This window comes from Chrysochloris asiatica, unplaced genomic scaffold, assembly GCF_000296735.1.
Source record: "Chrysochloris asiatica unplaced genomic scaffold, ChrAsi1.0 scaffold00084, whole genome shotgun sequence".
NCBI classification, from domain to species: Eukaryota; Metazoa; Chordata; class Mammalia; order Afrosoricida; family Chrysochloridae; genus Chrysochloris; species Chrysochloris asiatica.
In genome coordinates, this window is record NW_006408602.1 from 4,136,070 (window position 1) to 4,150,340 (window position 14,271).

General features: G+C 37.4%; 1 protein-coding gene across 1 annotated transcript in view; it reads left to right on the forward strand.

Annotated features, from left to right (window-relative positions):
* Window positions 1-14,271, forward strand: part of SIM1 (single-minded family bHLH transcription factor 1) — a 100,136-nt gene that overhangs the window by 28,844 nt on the left and 57,021 nt on the right. The gene's annotated exons all lie outside the window — the stretch shown is intronic.

Sequence of the window (14,271 nt, forward strand, 5' to 3'; positions counted from 1 at the left end):
CTCATCTTTCTCCCACGGAGCAGCTGGTAGTTTCGAACCGCTGACCTTAAGGTTCGCAGCCCGATTCGTAACCACTACGCTACCAGAGCTCCTTCCATCCTGGTAACCATCCTTTCCATCCTGGTAACCATCAAATAACATTACTTTCTGTGTGCAAACGTATTCTTGACTTTTTATAAAAGTGCTATCATACAATATTTGACTTTTGTGATTGACTTATTTCGCTCAGCATAATGTCCTCCAGATTAATCCGTTTTACAAGATATTTTTCAGACTCTTCATTTTTCTTTATTGCTATGTTTACAAAATATTCTGTGGGTGGACTTCAAATACGATTATGAACTTTAATTAGTGTTTAAATATAGAAAGAATCACTGTAGATTCAAAATAATTATTTTTTTAAAAATAGTTGTTACATTATTTAAAACACTGATAATTATATTGCTCTTAAGTGCCATCAAGTCAGACTCATAAACAACCCTGCAAAGGGTTTCCAATGAGCAGTTGGTGGGCTTGAACTGCTGACCTTGGGTTTGAAGTCCAGTGCTGATCCTACAATGACACATCAAGAGTCTGATAATCATATTAGACTTTTGTTATATTTATACTTGGTGTTTCTTTTGTAAGGAGCAATTTCCACTCTTTGCTGCTTTGCCCCGGAGAGACTGAGGCAGCTGCAGGAGGGTTGGCGCAAGACTCTAGTGTCATGTGTAGGAAAGTTGGGGAATAAGAAGGACTTATATTTGAGAGGAAAGTCATTTGGTTGTGCAGACAATGAGCTCATATGCTAACCAAAAGGTTGGAGGTTTATTTACTCAGCGGTGCCTCTGAAGAAAGACCTGGCGATCTACTTCCGAAAAACCAGCCTTTTAAAACATTATAGAGCATAGGTCTACACGTGGGGTCACCATGAGTTAGAATCGATTTGAAAGTAACTGGCTTGTTATATTTGAGGGCTGATATTTTATGCTAGTGGCTAAGAGACATCAGGTGACTTAGTCAAGAAAACACAGATAGTAAATTGACAAGGGGACGTGCCAACCTAGGGCTTCAGTGCAAGTAGCTTTCTCTGTAGCATGCTTTCTTTATGCTGATAAGGAGCTCTGGTAGCATAGTAGTTACAATTGGGCTGCTAATCTCACTGTCAGCAGTTTGAAACTACCACCAGTTCTAAAGGAGAAAGATGAACCTTTCTGCTCCCCTTAATAAAGATTTACAGCCTCAGAAACCTATAGGGTCGCTATGACCAGGTACTAGGGTAAGCCATATGAAGTAGCTATTTGTGTATATTAAAACAGTCCAGTATTGGAAATTTCATGTGTTTCCACCTAGTAGGAAGTAAGTTATAGTATCTTACAGAGCTCTTGAGGTTCTCTGTGTAGAGGACTCCCTTGTTGGAGATAGAGGGTCTCCGTGACTTCCCAATGTAGGCGGACTCCAAACCTAATCGACTGTTCCCAATATTCTTACCTCCAAGGTTTGGTCTCATCTTCTCTTCACCTGTTTAACCATTAACAGCTATGATGTTTTTCATAAACAATAGATAAGCATTGCCCATAGAATATTATTTTGTTTAGAACATCTAATATCTTACCAGGATTCAAATGGGAGCTGTGTCTTTTTTAAAATAATTTTTTCCTTTGATTGATCGCTAAGCGGAGAAAGCCTGTGAGAGGATCTTTTTTTCCCCCCAGGGATTTCTTGTTCAAACAGAATTTGCTGTATCCACATCAGCAAAGCCGTGCTAATATGGGCTGCTGGCCAGACCTTGGAAATAGCCTCATTATATTGAACTGGATGTCATAATGGTACCTATTAAGGTGGGATTCTATCTGTGTTTATACTTTTAAACCCAAGTCCCTTGTCACTTTTTATATCTCTCTGAGAATAGCAGCATTCTCTGGCAATGCAATTTTAGAATGTGTTGTTTCTCTCCTCCTCCAAAAAGAAAGCCCTTGGTTCTGAGCATTTTTAGGTTAGGACTTTGTGGCTTACTGCTACTCTCCTCCATTTTACTTAGGTGCTCATGATGACTGTGATATGTTCTGGTGGCTGAAGACAAGAGCCATGAGATTTATATCTTTCAACACCATCATTAATTGATATTGGTGTCCAAATACATGACAGGAAAAGAGCAGCCTGTAAAAAAAAAAAATATATATATATATATATATATATATATATTTGTTTTTAGAACTAACCAAGTGTGATACAGTTGTTTTTTTTTTTCATTTTAATTTTTATAAACCATTAAAAGACTAATAATGCGGGAAGTCACAGCATTTATATTAGCTGTTGAAATTTTACCACAGTCCTGGCAAAGTGAAGTATTTGTTGTGCTAGATTTTGGTAATGGACCCCTGCAGGGTTACAGCTAAGGAATGCTGGAAGTATGAAACTCACAAAAGGGGGAGGGCAGAAAGGGTGTCAATTTCATTCCTCCAATTAGAGTAGTTAAAGAAACAGCAAAGTGCAGAGCAGTGTTTTATTGTGAGGGCTAATTGAAAACCAGCAGAAAATATTTAGAGACACTACATGGCATTTTGCATTTAATCTCTTTTCTATTTGTGTCTCTTCTGGTTTGACTCAATAGGACCTTCATTATAAACACATTTTTATCATTAGAATCAGCTTAATTTCTAGTGCTATAATTAAAAGGATTATAAGAAATGTTTAGAGTACCCTCTTCTTTATAATAATCTGGGGATGGTTTAATGATTCACTTGACAAATGCTTCCTGAGTGCCTACTGTATGCCCAGCTCTGTGGTAGGGATATGGTGTGACTAAGATGGGGTATAAATTTTAGTGGGAAGAACCAGACAATATTTAAAAACAAGTATGTCATATAATATACCAGGAAGTGATTGAAAATATGACTAAGTAGGACAAAGAGGTAATGAAGGGAGGGAGCTAGCCATATTGAGACCTGCTGGGAGAGAGCATCCCTAGTAGAGGGAAGCAAGTACAAAGGCCCTGAGGTAGAAACTAGCACAGCATGTAAAGAAGTGCCCAAGAAGGGCACTTCTTTAGCTACAGTTAGGGTCAGGAAAAATAGGTGGAAAGGATGTTAGTATAGGCAGACTCAGATCATGTCTGATTTTGAGACTTTGTGAAACGATTGAAGAATTCAGTGAGCAAAGGGGTGGTACAGTCTCATTTAAACTACAAGAGATCTTTTTGGCTATTGTAGAGACAAGGGAGGAGAATAATTGGGAAATGATTGGAATTGCCTTGTTGGGGGAGGATGGTAGCTACAAAGAAGGAAGCAACAATGAAGGGAATGAGAGAAAGTCAGATTCAGGGCACGTTTTGAAGACAGGCCAGAATTTGAGAAGAGTTAAGGAGTCCTGGTGTGGTGCTGTAGGATAAACAATGGACTGCAAGTTCATTTGAACTGCAAAATCAGAGATTCAAACTCACTAGCCACTCCTTGAAAGTCCTATACAGGGTCGCTATGAGTCAGAAACAACCTGACGACCTGGTGGATGGTACCTAAGTTTTTAGCCGGAACAACTTGGGTGAATGGTGGGAAGGAGCAGGTTTGTGAGTTGGGACAGCAATCAGGGGTTATGTGTGTACATGTTTCGTTTGCGATGCCTGCCATTTGTCAGAGTGCAAGTGTTAGGTATGTTGTTGAAGGGGATAAGTCTGGATGGAGATCAGCTAATTAGTGTAAGAATTAAAAGCCAGAGAATTCAATGAAATCCTGAGGGCATGGGTATAATTAGAGAAGAGATTTGCAGGAACAGGAGGAATCCGCCAAGGAGGTTAAGGGGAAGCAGTGGGAAGTATTTGGTAAAAGGTATGCAGTAGGGTCAGTCCTTGGGAAAGTGTGAAGCTTGACGTTTGTCTTCAGAATGCCTGTTCCCTTTTCAGTGGGTTTTCATCTTCTTTGGGGTCATCTTTCAGTTGATTCCTTTAGCTTTTCTCATCCCAGGTAACAATTGCTTTAGAGAAATCATTTTAGATATGGTCTTATGACTGGCAGAATCAACACCAGCTTGTTAGAAATGCAAATTGTTGTATCCTAGACTTACAAAAGAGAAGTTCTAAGAGGAAAGACCTAGAAAGCTGTCTTAACAGACTCTTCAAGTGTTTTTGATTTATGCTGAAGTTTGTGAACCACTGTTCTAGGGAAAGGTGCAGATAAACTGATCAATGAAAGGTAGTAGTAGTAGTTGTTGTTTTTTGTAAAAAGTTGGGTGCCATCCAGTCTATTCCAATTCATATGAACCAAATAGGTCAGAGTAGAACTGCCCCATAGGCTTCCCAAGGCTGTAATTTTTATGGAAGCGGACTGCTATGTCTTTCTCTAGCACAGTGACTAGAGAACGTTGAATTAGCAGTCAATCGCTTCACCACTGTGCCCACTCAATTCTCTCTCTCAGTATCATCTGCCTAAAGCTAACAAAGAAATATCTAATGGTGGACTGTAAGCATTAGACTGGTGAGACAATATTTGAAAAACTGGCAGCTGTCTAGTCTGTCTTTGGTAATTGTGTGTGTATAATAATTGTGGTAGTATATAAACTATCTGACTTCAAATATAGAGACAAAAAAAATGTTGACACTAGAAATCCAAAAATCTCTAGTAGCCATTCAGAATTTATACTATTTAAGCACAACGTATCTACTAGGCGATTTTCAACAATATCTGAATACTGAGGCTAATAATAATAATAGTAATAGAATGTTTGTTGAATTGTGACTTTTTATTCATAAAATACATCTCAAATTTATTTTAGCCATTTAAATAATGGAGTTTAATGTATATTTAGTCAAGCATTACAGTAGTAAGGGCTTAAGGAGATTAGAAATAAATGAATCCAATTAAAGAACATGCCTGTGAGATTCGATATGTCATAAGTATGAATGAACTGTTTGCACAGCAGCTGTAAAGATACCACTAATAATTAACTATCTAGGAGATGTTTAATCAAGGATAAATACTATAGGACTTATTTTAGAATATTTAAGTTAAACAAATGAAGATTTGTGCATTTGAAAACATTGCATCATGTTATTATTTTGACTCTTTTTTCTTGGTGAATCTAAAGGCTGAAACTCTACTTTTCTATAATTTGAGAAATGCTTTTGTCTTGTGCAAAAAAAGGCAGAGCTTCCCACAGTATCCTGGGGTTTGGCCTTATTGCATCTCTTTACATCAGGAGGAACCTGGGGATCCTATGATCTTGAATAAGGAGTCCTGCTGGCATTGTGGGTTAGGCATTGGACTGCTACAACTCCAAGGTTGACAGCTCAAAACCACCAGCCACTTTGTGGAAATAAAATGAGACTGTCTGCTTCCATAAAGACTGACAATCTTGGAAACGCTATAGAGGATTGCTGTGAGTCAGAATCGACTTGATGGCAGTAGGTTTGGTTATCTTGAGTATTGGATCCAGATTTCCTGGTGTTATGAAAAGATTATTTCGTTATGATTACAGGAGCTTTTCTATTTCTAGAGCTTGTGTGGAAAAGCTAACTAAAAAAATAGAACATGTGCTCCTTTCAACCTCCCTGTCAGAGGATATTCTAAGGGTTTAGGAATCACTTTCTAAGGGTCATAGGGCTTTATATTTTCCCAGAAGAACTAGGTGGGCAAGTTATTTCTGTAAGGATAGGCTCTCAAGCAAATAATGTGTTAGGTAATGTGTTCCCTCTTTACTCATCTTAGTAATGCAAGAGTCTTAGAAGGAGCATATATCTGAAAATAGTTTAATTTACTATAAATAACAATGAAGTGTCTGGCAAGGGGTGAGTGCAGAGAATGGGACAGTAGGGGTAAATGGAAAGAAATGGAAAACAGGACCGGAATAACATGTGTGTTTTTTATTTTTTACTTGCTGAAAAATAAGTAAAACATTCAAACTTGGCTAACAGTAGTATTACTTTGTCTTTGTCCAATGTTACACTGGACTAAAATTAGGGGTTCAGAATGTGGGAAGAGAGCCTTTGATGAAGAAAGTAGTACATTTTACATTTAATTTGTTCAAATCTAACTTTTAAAGATCAACTTGAAAAAATAAAAAACAAAAAGGCTATATATTTAGTAAATTTTGATTGGAACATCACCCTGGAGGAGTTCCAAATATACTTAAAACTTTAATAGCTAAATATAGAATGAATTCTGAACATAAAAAACGGGTTCTTCATAATAAGAAATGTGGCTACAGAATTAGGTATTCTTTGAACAATGACAAATGTACCATTTGTAACTCACGGGAAATGAAATTGTTTTAAGAAACTATATGGCAAGACATTATGACTTTCTTATTTTTCAATTATAAGTAATAATTTAAAGTACATTCTCAAAAGAAGAGAACATAGAATCTTATAGTTCATATGAAAGACTTCAGAGACAGATAATTCTGTAAAGTCAGACGGATGGAAAACAGCTCAGAAAGGAAGTGAAGCATACAGGCACTGAGAGAGTGTTTGGGCATTTACAAACTTTAAATGTCATAAGTTGGACCTATGGGACAAGAAATTCAGTGGTTTTTTTCACTTTTGTAATTTAATATTATTCACAAAGAAGAAATCCTGGAAATATAAAGAAAAAAATTGAGGAATTCTTTCATTATGAAGTGGGTGTACCTGCAATTTGTCTCAAGTATTTTTTTCAAGAAATATTTTATGATAATAAAAATTATGCTTAAAGAAAAAATTAAGACAATGAAGATAGGCTGAAGGAGACGATAAAGAATACTTTTGGTCTGTTTTCCAGACTCCCACTTTTAACATTTTGGAGTCTTGGTGTGACTATGTAGGATAAATGGTGGTGGTGTGTCTTGGAGCTGTTTCCAACTCACAGTGACCCTTCTGAGGCTGCAGATCTTTACAGAAGCAGAAAATCTCATCTTTCTCCTGTGGAACCACTGGTAGTTTCAAACTGCTGATCTTCACATTAGCAGCCCAACTCATGACCACTATGCTACTACTAATATAAGGTCAGCAGTTCAAACCCACCGGTCACTCCTTGGAAATCCTGTACAGAGTTGCTATGAGTCAAAACTGACTCTAAGACACATAACAACAACTCTTAACATATTAGATAATTGTCTCCAAAAATGCATATGCCATTGTGGTTGCTATGTGCTGTGGAGTTGGTTCCTAATCAACAACAACAATTGTTGTTAAGTGTTAAGTGTATCTTCATTGGGATTTATTACTATTTCAAAAAATCTTTGTAAATTTGAAAGAAAAAAGAATGACATATATTAGTTACCTTGACATAGTGACCCCCTAAACCTTTAAAAAGTCTTAGCAGTTTGTGAATTATGTGCATCCTTGGGGCGATATCATACTTATTATCAATTTGTTGAAGATATTTTTCTAGAGGTTTAAAGCACTATTCCTTTCCAACTCCTTCAATATAATTGTCATAATTCCAAATGTTATAGGTCAAATGAACAATATTCTGGCTTGCCTAAGTATCACACTGTAAGGCCTTCATTGTAATTTGATAAAAGAAGTGTGTTTTATAGCATGTATATTATACTAAAACAATAAACTATAATTAATTTATTTGATTTAGGAGCTCAGAGAATTTCAGAATGATCATTATTAATTATCAGCTGGGAATTTAAACATTCCTTAAACTTGCATCTCCTCATTTGTTTAAAAGGTTTTCTAGTCTTAAAAATTTGGTGGTCATTTGGATTGGGATGAAAGTTTGTTATAATGAGATTGATTTTGTTGATCATTTGCAAATGGGCATCCGTTCTAGCTAAGGTTTTTTTTTTAAGGCAGTAGAGAATATTATGAGAAGGCATTTAGGAGGTGGTCATCAAAATCTGATGTTCATTATGCTGTCAGAGTCTAAGAAGTACCAAATGAATGGTACATGCAGGCAATGAGCATAGGAATTCAAGGGAAGGAGCAGGGAGGTATCTTATTTGGCACTTGGTCGCGTATGCGCATGTGTGTGTTGAAGGGGTGGGGATAAGGAAACAAATTTAGATGCAGTGTGGTGGCAGGTTTAGATTCAGCTAATTTAAACTTTTTTCATGGGTCTGGTATGAAGATGTCTTTGTGTGGACTGTTGACTTGTCACATTTTACCAATGTATGAGAGGTTTTGACTTACGCTTTTGTTAACTATTGTTTGCATCCCTGTTTTTCCTTGTTGAAATCACAGTGACATAGTAAATTTTGTAACTAAGCCTTTTTTTTTTTTTTTTTAAATTTTTGGTACCAACCACTTTACAGCATGCTGAATGAAATCTACAAAATGGAGAAAGGTGTTTCTAAGCAGAGACAATGTTTATGCAAAACCGAAGACTTATTGAGAATGATTAAAATCACCAAATCAAATGGAAGAAACCACAAGGAATAAACACAAATCCACTTATTAGTATGAGACTATTACATTTCCAAGGGCGCTTTCGTTTAATTTCCCAACAGATTGTCTTAGTCTGTGAGCCCCTCACAGTATGGAATTCTCCTTATCAGCCATCTCTGCTGGGCTCCAGAGGAGTCTGAAAATGAAACATAAAGTAGGTCTCTCTGTTGTGGAGGTTTGCTCAGTGGCCAGGCAGTAACTCTGCCAGAATTTAAAGAAGGTCATGCACTTCGTGTAACAGTGACTATAGAATCCAATTAAAAAGTTTAGTATAAGGCACCATCATTCCCACTTAATCCGATCATGGTTTAATACAATCCTCTGCTTATTTTAGTCAGAGCCTTTGGAGCCAAATCACTTGTATGCCTTTGTTTCCACGTTTTCCTGGGTAATTTGATCACCTTCAGCTGTTTAAAAAAACACTCTATTGGAAAATCTTGCAACATCGTTCAAGAATTACCACATAACATAAAGTTGGTAAAGAAGGTCCAGAATATCTAACAAATCCAAAACTGGGGCCAATGATTCAAAAAATGATAAAAGCAAAATATCACAGTTGTCTGAAATGGAAATAAAATAGGATGTGGTGGAGTCTAAGAGGGAAGTCCTTAAAAATGATTGTAAATCAACATGGCAAAATATTGCTGACTACTTCTCTGTACACCCTTCCAACTCTTTTGAAGGTTACATTAGTGCTGCTGTTGGTGTTAGGGAGCCCAGTCTCCCAGTTGAAATGATGTAATAATGCACTGCTTTTCTCTGAAGCTGGCAGTTCCTTTTAGTGACAAAGACACCTTCTATTTGCTTTGCATTGGAAACATACTGAGCTTTCCATGTGATAAATCAACGTTTTCCTCATGAGTGGTCCTGGAATATTGCTTAAGGGAAGACTGAGGAAGGTCAGTGGCTCAAAAACTGTCCCTTTTATTTTCTCTCGGAATTTGAGTAATTCCAAACATGTGCATGACTATTATAAAGTTTAGAGTAGACTCAGATGGTTAATTCTTCAAATTGAATGATTTCTGACTGTCCATAATGAAATAAGAGGATTACTTTGCTCTGTGCAAATATGGGTGAGATTGACAAACATCAAGCCCCAGTGATTGGAAATTAACCCACTTCACACAGCTTTCAGCATTTCGATACCTGAGGATGTCTGTAGCTTTGGCACAAGTCACCATAGTAAGAGAAAAACTGTAAATTGACATTTTAAATCAATGGCTGTTATGAAAAATATGCCGAGTGGTGTGTACCATAATTCTTTATAATATGCTTTTCATCTCTGGGAGAACAGCATGAGTTGTCTTTGAGAGGGTTGCCTTAGAGACCCAAACAGGGTCTACCTGACACTTTAAAAGAAAGCTTTAGAAGTAGAGTGCTGTTTTTGATAAGTGCCATCAAGTCAGTTCTGACTCATAGTGACCCTGTATAGGATTTTCAAGGAGCAGCTGGTGGGTTTGAACTGCTGACCTTGTTGTTTGAAATTCAGTGCTGATCCTACAGTGCTCACTCCCCTTCATTTATTAAGCTCAGTCAAGAAAGACTCACCTTACTCATTTAAAGTCCATGTTCTGTGTAGCCAAGTATTTTATTTTGTCGTGTTTCACTAAACGGGCATGTATATATGAGGATATGAAGGGAGAGGCAGGGTCAGACTCTTCTTTTTGTCTTACTTTGGAGGAAGAACTTGGAATTTATAATGTGATTTCTATCAGCATCTAACCCTTTAAGCTATGCAAATGAAATGTTCCACTCTTGTAGAAAACTGAAAGAAAAACAAATCCTTTGTTCTTAGTGAATTCACCATTCAGAACTGTTCTTGGCAGTACATCAACCATACTAGAAATGTCTTTAAGTGGGCATTTTTTATTGTGCTTTTCACCCTAGCACATCTTTTGAGCTGTTGAAGTTTTGAACAGAGAAACAAGAAGACCAAACTCCTCTCAGAGGGAGGTGTCCATGTTTCTGTGAAGTCTCCATTTGCTGACTTGGCAATATGGAAGTGACCTTAACAAATATTTGGCCATACTGCAACAGGATTTAGAGACTGAAATGTAACAGAACAAATTAAAATGAATTTGGGGCAGAAAAGACAAGAATACAGAGCATCAGAAGGGGGCAATTAATATTAAGTGTATTGTAGTCACTGCCAAAGTAAAACTGTTGTTCTGGGGACAGCAGGTGCCAGAAAGTGCCACAGACTGCCATAGTTAAGAACTAACAATTACTGTTTATTGAGCATTTACTATGTTGTGTACTGTGCTGTGCGTTTTTCATATACTAAAATCATTTAAACCTCGCAACAACCCTCAGTTGCAAAGAGCAAAACGAGATTTAGATGGGTTGTTTGCTATGTAATTAGAGGCGAGGTTGGCTGAAACCCCTGTTCTACCCAAATTCATGGTCTACTGCTAAATTTTGGTAGACAATTTTCTTGTATTTATTAGTGGTGTTGAAACAGTGATTAAAAAATTAACATATCTAGTGCATTTATATAACTTTTTGTATTAGTGTCCATGTGAGTATGTAGAACTTTAAATCATTACTGGTTTTAATAGTTGTTGTTGCTGTTAAGTACTGTTGAGTTGGTTCCAACTCACAGGATTTGTTTAGAAAAGTGTTTGGCCATATTTTAAGGGCTGTAAGTTTGTCGCTGCCACTCTAGGTCCTGCCATACAGGGACCAAATGCATATTCTGCTATCCAGTGGGCAGAAGTACAATTGACACAGGAGATGCCCAAGAGTGACTGCTCTACTTTTGGGTGCTCTGGTCAGTGTCAGAGCATATGACCTAAGCCACAGCTCTCTGGGATATTTTTCCACAAGAAAGGCCATTGGATTGCTGTTGTTGTAAAAGTGCCATTGAGTTGGTTCCAGCTCGTAGAGATACCCTGCATAGGGCTTCCAAAGAGTGGCTGGTAGGTTTGAACTGCTGACCTTGTGGTTAGCAGTCTAGTGCTTATTCTCTAGCACCACACCAGGAGTCCTCCTCACCTTTTCTTAGGTTCATCCTGTCATCTTCATCCTCTTCCATGTATTTGAAATACTGTGCAAATGGCCATTGGTGTACAGAAAGATATCACTTGATTCTTGTCCATTAGAAAATAAGAATCCATTTGGAAAGATAGGATGGACTCACTTGAAAAAATAAAGATTAAGGAAGGAAAAAGATAGTTTCTAGTCCCCTCCCCACTTCCCTCAGGGATGGACTTTGGTGCCTTCTTCATGAAGTCAGGGACTTTGTCCTGTTCATCGCTGTCTCCACAGCCTTGGCGCAGAAAAGACAGTAAATATTTATTGAATAGATGAATGAAAGACTTTAACAATCAGGAAGGGCTTCATTGAGATGAGCTTGGTTTCAGATGGTTCTTTATAAGAGGATTTTCATTGGGGTTTGCTGAAAGAAGGAGAGAGTCAGAAAAAGATAAAGTCAGTATGGAAAGAAGTATTTTAGATGAAGTGATTGGTTGAGAAAGAAAATTTTAAGATATTATCAGGAAAATAGGGGACAACCACATTTTGGAGGAGTTCTTCTGGAGGAGTTCTCAGATTGTGTTCTTTATTGTTGTTGTTATGTGCCATGGAGTTGGTTCCAACTCATAGCGACCCTTTACAGTTTTCCCGAGGCTGTAAATCTTTATGGGAGCAGAAAGCCTCATCTTTCGCCCATGAAACAGCTGGTAGTTTTGAACTGCTGACCCTGAGGTTAGCAGCCTGATTCATAACCACTACGCTTCTTAGAAGGAGTAAATTAGAGCAGTAATGTAGATCAGTGATTTTACCAGACTTTACAAGCCTGAAGAAAAATTGCATGACTACTGTGTAGACTTTCGTTGCTCATATAGGAGAAACATTTTTTAACACTTGCATTGAATGAATGGGTTATTTGATAATGAGGTCATTGTAATTTGTTGACATATGTATCACTACCCTGTAATTTGTGGCTGTGGTAATATTGGAGTGCTTAGCTGTTTTGTATTACTAGTCATTTGAGGGACTCCTCCTTTGCATTATACTTTTGCTTTTTCCTTATCTAATTATAGATGAACCAATAGGAAAAAGCAAAAAAAAAAAAAAAAGATAAATGATATGTGGTGATTAATGAAAGTATGCCAGTCTCTTTTTCATATATAATTTCATTAATTTATTACATATTATATAATTACCTGGTATCATGCTGGTATCATGAACTGTAAGGTTGGTGGTTCAAGCTCACCAGCTGCTCTTTGGAAACCCTATACAGGAACTGACTTGATGGCATTTAACAACAACAACAACAACCAATTACCTTAATGGAGTCCTGGTGTGGCCCTGTAGGATAAGCATTGGGCTGCAAGGTCATTTTGAACCACTAGGTTGGCAGTTCAAACTCACTAGCTGCTCCTCAGAAACCCTATAAGCTATGAGTTGGACCCAATTCGATGGCACTTAACAACAACAATTACCTTAATACAAAGAATATTAAAAATGAATGTAAAAATAAGAGAGCAAAATAAATGAATCCTATTCAGTTGTTAGATGTGGTTATAAATTGGGCTCAAGGCTTGGCCCTTTTTGACTTCCAGTGCAAAGAGGGAAACATAATGAGTTCTATGAGTTACAGGGTCCATGAGATAAAAGAAAGAAATCAGTTACCCATTAGCAAGTAGTTCTGAAACCTGAGAGAAAATTGTCTCATGAATCCGCATAAGGAAACTGCCATTGGGAAGGGTTGATATCCTCTTATGAAAACAGGAGTCAAACAAGGTCCAGTGTTCCCTGGAGTGAGGGTAAGATTGTACCTGTGGGCAGGCCTAAGGCTGTTCTCTTTGACCACTCAATAGTTCAAGCAATAAGTAATGCCTTTGTAATATACTCTTTTAGATAAACTTTTTATCCCTTAGCATCGCAGTATGCAATTATTGTGCTTGTTTGTTTATTATTTCTTCTCCCAAATAGACTGTAATCTTAACAAGGACAATAGCTGTCTTATTTATCCTTATACTTCCACATTATACAAATTCTGGTATGAGGGTCTCAATAAGTATTTATGAATGAATTTAGAAATGGAAAGAACTGGTGGAAAAATATACCTTAGTGGTGGTGGTAGTGGTGTGCTGTGACGTCAGTTCTGACTCATAGTGACTCTGTATATGATTTCTGAGGCTGTGAATCTTTATGGGAGCAGAAAGCCTCATCTTTCTCCTGCAGAACCACTAGTGGTTTCTAACTGCTGAATTTGAGATTAGCAGCCGGACTTGTAGCCACTACATTACTAGAGCTCCTTAAAATGTACCTTAAAGTAACTGAACTTGTTAGTTTGTTGAATGAAATCAGCTGCCCTTGAGTTAACTAATTCATGGTGACCCCACGGGTATCAGAGTAGAACTGTGCTCCGTAGGTTGTTTATTTTTAATTTCTTATTGTGAAGTTTACAGAGAAGATCATCAGTGTACATTCAACAAATCTTACACTTTGTTTCATCTCAATAATTGCAACCTCTTCCATGTAACAACAGTTATGCTACTTCCTCCCTGTGGTTCTTTATTTCCATTCCACCTTCGTTCCCATCCCTTCTCAGCTTTGCCCTTAGGTACGTGTTTTTGATCTTGAATGGTTGACTATTCCATAGTAGGCATACCTTACTAATGTTGTTGTCTACCCTATATACCTATCTTCTATTTGGCTGAAATTGGGCCACAGGGTGAGTTCCATTACAGACTTGTAGGGTGGCTGAGGTTCATAGTCTTGGGTTCCTCTCTTTCTGACCAGTAATGCATTTTTTAAAAAAATAATAATTTTGAGTTTTGTTCCACATTTTCTCCGACTCTATTTGGGACCTTCTAATGTGATCTCTTTTAGAGCAGTTGGTAGTGGTAGTCAGATAGCATCTACCATCTAGTTCTTCTGGTCTCAGAGTTGAGTTTTTTGTTGTTCTTTTTTGCTCT